The 6,900-nt window shown below is 39.2% G+C and overlaps 1 long non-coding RNA gene across 1 annotated transcript; it reads right to left on the bottom strand.

The window, feature by feature from the left end:
* Positions 1–851: 851 nt before the first annotated feature.
* On the bottom strand, positions 852–2,565 carry LOC308520131. Its single transcript, XR_013996079.1, has 3 exons — positions 2,526–2,565; positions 2,033–2,105; positions 852–889 (listed from the first exon to the last, which is right to left on the bottom strand). It is a non-coding gene; the product is annotated as an uncharacterized lncRNA (long non-coding RNA).
* Positions 2,566–6,900: the final 4,335 nt, after the last annotated feature.

The following is a 6,900-nucleotide window of genomic DNA, read 5'->3' as shown; positions in this document are numbered from 1 at the left end:
ATAAGAGAAAACTTTACCACATAGCTTACATTCATAGGGTGTTTCCCCAGTATGAGTTCTTTCATGATATCGAAGAGAATATTGATAATAGAAACCTTTACCACAATGCTTACATTTAAAGCGTTTTACCCAAGTATGAGTTCTTTCATGATTTCTAAGGAAAAAGAGATGACGGAATGTTTTACCACATTCCTTACATTCATGAGGCTTCTTTCTGGCATGACTTCTTTTATGTTTTCCAAGAGAGCTGAGCCAACTGAAGATGTTCCCACATTCATAAGGTTTCTCACCAGAGTGTATTTTTTCCTGATTTCTAAGAGAAGTGGAACTGAAAGCTTTTCCAGATTTCTTACACTGATAGGGCTTTTCTGCAGTGTGTCTTTCATTTTCTCCAGAGTACTTGGGAGAACTGAAAGCTTTGCCACATTGCTTACTTTGACATGGTTTCTCTCCATTATGAGTATTTTTGTGAAGTTTAAAGTAAGTGAGATGATTAAAGCCTTTTCCATATTGCTCACACGCATACGGTATCCCAGGAATATGTGTTCTTTCATGATTTCTAAGGGAAGTTGAATAGTGAAAAGTTTTCTCACAGTGGCTGCCTTCACGACTCTGAGTATGTTGGTGAGGCTTGAAAGCTTTCTCAGTTTCCTTATATTTATAATGTTTTTCTTCATATTCCGGACACAGGTACAGTTTGGGTCCAATGTGAGAGCTCAGTTGGTTATTCAAGGATAAATAACGTATGAAGATTTGCCTACACAACCTGGATTTAGGTTGTTTTATTTCAGGAGTTTCCTTCTTTTCATTATGATTTGGAATCTGGCTGAAGTTTTCTCTGCATTGACTACCATCCTTCCTTGTACAGAGTCTCTCTACCATATGACTGCTGTAAAAATCAGAGACATATTATTAATACACTGTAAATGATTTAATATTTAATAATAGCATGACAATGACATTTTTACCATTTTCAAAGAAAGGGCAGGGTTCCTGAACATTCCATTTTTGAAAGTGGATATCTTAAAACTTCTGTTATAGGCTGGATAACTGATATTATGAAAACATTTATATTCATTAATGGTACTTCTTTATATTGTTTCCAAGTGTAATTTTTTTTTTAAAGGAGAGAATGATGATTTTTATTTTTATTTTTTTAAAATAGATTTTATTGATGTTTTTATAGAGAGGAAGCGAGAGGGATAGAGAGTGAGAAACATTGATGAGAGAGAAGCATCAATCAGCTGCCTCCTGCACGCCCCCCACTGGGGATGTACCTGCAACCAAGGTACATGCCCTTGGCCGGAATCGAACCTGGGACCCTTGAGTCCGCAGGCTGACATTCTATCCACTGAGCCACACCGGTTAGGGCATGTAATTATTTTTTATACACTAAACATGTAGGTCATATTTCTGAAAAAAACAAAACAAAAACAAAAAACAAACATTTTGATGAGATTATTCTGAAAATCAATGCATTTAAAACTGGGCTAATACCATTGGATTATCTGTTTTTAAGATTCTTTTGTGGACTGGGCCCATATGGCTCAGTGGTTCAGGATGGACCCACGCACCAGGGGCTTGCCGGTTCAATTCCCTGAAAGGGAGCATGGCCAGATTGTAGATTTATTAAACCCAGTACAGGGCATGCAGGAGGCAGTCTATTGATTTTTCTATTTCTCACTCTCACCTCCATACTCTAAAATCAATAAAAACATATTTTTTGCGTCACCAGCGAGGCTCAGTGGTTGATCACTGATCTCTAAACCAATTTCTGGTCAGAGCACATTCCCAAGTTCTGGACATGATTCCGAATGTGGGGCATGCAGGAGGCAGCCATTAATAATTCTCTCTCATCATTGATATTTCTTTTTCTTTCTCCCTCTTCCTAACTCTCTGAAATAAATGTTAAAAATATTAAATGTATAAATAAATAAAATATATAAAAACCTATGTTAAAAAAACACTAAGATGCTCGTAACGCTTTGTCATAAATAATTTTATGAATTACTTATAGGTCAATGCGACTCACCTAAGATGCATCCAATGATTTTCATACTGATCTTCACTGTCATGGTCATCACATTGTTCTTCTAAAATACATGCTAGAAAAAGCATTATAAACTATTAAAGAATATAAAAAAATGGTTAGATTTTAGGTATACAATGAGCTGTGATCATTCCTGGTTTAATTACTAATGTACTCCCTTTCCATATTTCAGTTCTTGAAACAGGATTAATGAGCAAGCAACACTAGTTTTCTAATTGCCTAAGTACCAAGTTGTTAAAGGCCATAGTTGCTATGTGGTTGACCATCAACATATGAACTGGTATGAACCGGAAGGTCACAGGTCAATTTAAAGTAGGACCGGTTTGCAGGCTAGATCCCCAGTGTGATGCTCGCACCAGGTACCCAGTCAGTGATTCTCTCTAATCATTGACTTTGCTGTCGTTCTCTCCCTCTCCTTCCTCTCTAAAATCAGTAAAAATATACTAAAAAAAAAAAAAGAATTTGTGATACCTACCTACTGATGCCAGGTTCCAGAAGGTTTCCAGCATCACATCTGTGTAGAGTTTCTTCTGGGTCGGATCCAGGAAAGCCCACTCCTCCATGGTGAACTCCACATTAACATCCTCAAAGGCCACTGAGTCCTAAAACATTCCACATATACATATAAGAGAATGGGTGAGACAGACAACACTGGGGACCTACAAATAATTTGTAGAAAGTTCACGTAGAACACGTGGTCACCAACATTTAGTGTATCACTTGATTGTAAGACTATTATTAATTTGCCAAATTCATTTCCTCAAGAACATGTGGGATTTATTGATATGATTTTACTTTGATCACTTCAACTGTTCATTGATCTCTAATGTCAGGGTAAAAAACACCTTGAACAACTTCTATATTAATAAGTTAAAATACTTCTGTTTTAAGCCCATCGATTCCTTGTGAGAAAACTCATCTCCATTATAACCACCATTTGATGCAGCAGTCCATGAAACATATTGTCATAGCTGCATAAAGTTTTAGTGACTTTGAATACAATAAAGGCCTGGTAGCTTTCTCTTCTATTCTCATCACCAAACAGGAGAGGCCAGGCAGTGTGTGGAAATTCAAATTAGAACAAAATGTACTTGGCCACATTTCCTGAAGTACTCCAAATCATCAGAAATAGTCAGATACACCTGAATGAATGAAAATATTCTTGTAGAGGAGTATGAACAATCATTTCTTTTTATATTATTTGTTAGTAACTCAGTTTGACCTTCTTTTGCCTCTCTCATTTAATAGAGATAGGATGTTCAGTTAGAGCTCAGGCATGAGCAAGATAGGGCAACTTAGCCCTCCACAAAAGTCCTCTACTCATGAGCCTCAGGGTTACTTCACACTGATTTTTAGGACACATAAACACGTGTATTAAAATCCTAAGATCACACTCAAAAGAAGTCTTTCTGGCAGAATTGTGACACTATAACCAGGGCCTGGCCCTTGAGGAACAATTTAAGACTTGGCATGTACAGGGCCTTTATTGATATCTGCAATATTTTCATGTTGAAATTAGTTTCACCTAAAACTAATACAAAATAAAATTAAATGTAAACTGCAATTGGAATGTAAAATATAAATAGAAGCATATATGGTGTTTATGGAGAGGAAAAATTAATATAATTAAAATGTCCATACTACCCAAAGCAATCTATAGCTTCAATGCAATTCCTATCAATATACCCAAGATAGATCTCACATAACTCGAACAAATATTCAAAAATTTTATAGAGACCACAAAACACCCTGAATAGCAACAGCAATCTTGAGAAAGAAGAACAAATGTGGATGAATCACACTACCTAATATCTAACCGTACTACAAGGCTATAGAAATCAAAACAGCATGGTCCTGCCCTAAAAACAGCATATAAATCAGTGGAACAGAACAGAGAGCCTAGAGATAAACCGATGCCTTTATGGTCAGAGAATAGTAGAAAAAGGAAGCAAGAATACACAATAAAGTAAAGGTAGTATCCTGTATAATACAAGGCTAATATAGAAATTATCACTGGGAGTTTGACCAACCAGGATTTCCACGGCTCACTATGATGTGCACTGACCACCAGGGGGTGGCACAAAACATGGCAGGTTTCGGCGATGTGGTGCTAGTAGCGGGCGGCAGTGGAGGCGGTGCTGGCCCCGATGGGCCCTGATCAGACTGGGACTGCTACGGGATTGTGCAGTAGATGAGTGGTCGGTGCCAGGCCAAGGTGGATGCGAGTGGGGTCCCCGAACACCCCTCCTGTCACCCCAGAGATGGAGACAGGCCAATATGGTGGGGGGTGGTGCCAGCGAGCGGGCAGCACCAGGCCAATGTGGGTGGGAGCAGGGCTGATGGCCCCACTGTGTGCACCACAAATGGCAACAAAATACAACAGTGGTTAAACAGTTGTGAAAAGCAAATGGTGCCTTGGTTACAAGGAAACACTTAAAGGACCTTTTGGAGACTATTATAACTTATAACCCTTGCTTCCCTGATGCTAGAACATTAGACCTTGATCTATAGGAACAAGAAGGTAGGAATTGAAAGAGAAATCAGGCCCAGGGAAAACAAGTGCCTTTGTCATCGTTAATTATTTGGGTTCTTGTGGAAGCTGCACTATGCCCACTTCATATTGAGAATCAAAAGCCTACAGAAGACCCGCAGGATTTATCACCACCCCCTCCTCCTGCAGTAGAGCCTGTAAAGCCAGCAATACCGAAGGCCCCTGATCCTCTGCCTCCAGTGTGGGAAGGCTCATCAACTAAATCCTCAGTTATGGGATCATGTGTCAGGCAAGCTATGTTAGGAGAGCTTCTGGCTTGCCCATTTATGCAAGATGCAAGGTAACTGGATACATGAACCATTCTCCTTTAATACCTTTAAAGAAATAAGGAAAAGTATGAGAGAAAATGGGCCATTTACAAAAGGACTCCTTCATGCCTGGTCTGAAAATTACCATAAAATGCTTTGGGACTGGCAGATTTTGGCTAAAAGAACTCTGGACTCCAGTCAATATTTAATTTTGAGAGCAAAATATGGTGAGATGTGTGAACAACAGGCTGTTTGTAGATGTTTACTGGCAACCCTACCTGGGAGTCCTCTGGACCACATTCTGGCTGTAAGCCCCAGGCACTGTAACACATCGGAAAGATCCGTGAAAAGGACTCTGGATCATTAAGTCTTGTCTGTGGGTTATGCGCGCCTGTAAAAATTGTCCATAGAGTGTCTCTGTTAATTGTTGTTTTATGTCTTTGTTGTTTGGTTTCATTTGTTTAAGGATAGGGCATATTTCACTTTGCTAGAGGCCCCAGCTATCTGTGTTAGGCTGAACACGTGGCAGAAATTGCAGGAACTTCCCAGCAGGGGCCAAGAATTCTTATCTTGGGGACCCCTTTCCTGCTCTCCCTCTCAAGTCATCAGCCATTAATTAGTGAAAGTCATTATCTAGTGCTCTAACTGGTTTGGCTCAGTGGATAGAGCGTCAGCCTGCGGACTGACGGGTCCCAGGTTCGATTCCAGTCAAGGGCCTGTACCTGGGTTGCGGGCACATCCTCAGTAAGGAGTGTGCAGGAGGCAGCTGATCAATGTTTCTCTCTCATCGATGTTTCTTACTCTCTATCTCTCTCCCTTCCTCTCTGTAAAAAATCAATAAAATATATTTCAAAAAAAAGAAAGTCATTATCTAGTGAAAGTTCTTCTCATTACTCTAATGCAGCAGTTCTCAACCTGTGGGTTGTGACCCCTTTGGGGGTCAAACGACCCTTTCACAGGGGTCGCCTAAGACCATCGGAAAACACATATATAATTACATATTGTTTTGGTGATTAATCACTATGCTTTAATTATGTTCAACTTGTAACACTGAAATTGGGGGTCACCACAACATGAGGAACTGTATTAAAGGGTCACAGCATTAGGAAGGTTGAGAACCACTGCTCTAATGTAACTTGGTTATTGAGGTTCTTTGCTTGTTTTCTTATCTTTGGGGGACTTTGCTGTTTTATGAACACAGGGAATCCTCTGTCTCTACCGTTTGGCCTTGGTGCCACTCAGAACCCATTTGCTGTGATGGGTCAGTGTGAGATAAGATTCTAAGGCTAATGTCCCAGTCCAATGTTTTATGAGTACCCATTTATTTACTGTAGGGATTTTTCTGTTTCTGTTTTTAACATCTCTTCTTCTTTTTTTAAAATACCTTTTTATTTATTTCAGAGAGGAAAGGAGAGAGAGATAGAAACATCATTGACAAGAGGGAATCGTTGGTTGGCTGCCTCCTGCACGTTGGACTGTGCCCACAACTCAGGCATGTGCCCTTGATTGGAATCAAAACTGGGACTCTTTGGTCCACAGGCTGCCGCTCCATTCAATGAGCCAAACCGGCTAGGACAATCTCTCTTCTTACAGGTAAGATTTCATGTTGTTAGACTACTCAGAAAGAAAAAATATGGGAAATAATTATTTAAACCCTCAAGTCTTTTTCACAGGAGGATTAGACCCATAGAAGTGCCTTAGAGCAGGCTGCAGAAATAGCAGTGGAGGGCCACTCCCACTTTTGTAAATAGAAAACAATACATTATAGCCACTAAAGGCCACTGAGTTATCCCTGTTACAAAATTTCCCAAGAAAATGCCTTGGGTAATAATTGGCTTTAAAATCTCACTACTTTGTTAAGGCAAAATAAATACAACTAAAATGAAGGGTATATGATAAAGCTTTATCCTGGGTAATTATATATATGCCTAAACAGTTTTCCAAAGTCTTTGGTAACTTAAAACTTTGAAGTTTGCTGGATTAAATAGTAAATTATTAAATACCTAGGCATTTTGAAATAACATGATACTGAAATATTAATCTGAATTTGC

Source organism: Myotis nattereri (genome assembly GCF_964212035.1).
Source record: "Myotis nattereri genome assembly, chromosome: 5".
NCBI lineage: Eukaryota > Metazoa > Chordata > Mammalia > Chiroptera > Vespertilionidae > Myotis > Myotis nattereri.
Note: the sequence above shows the minus strand (reverse complement) of the source record. Positions and strands in the feature narration are given on the sequence as shown.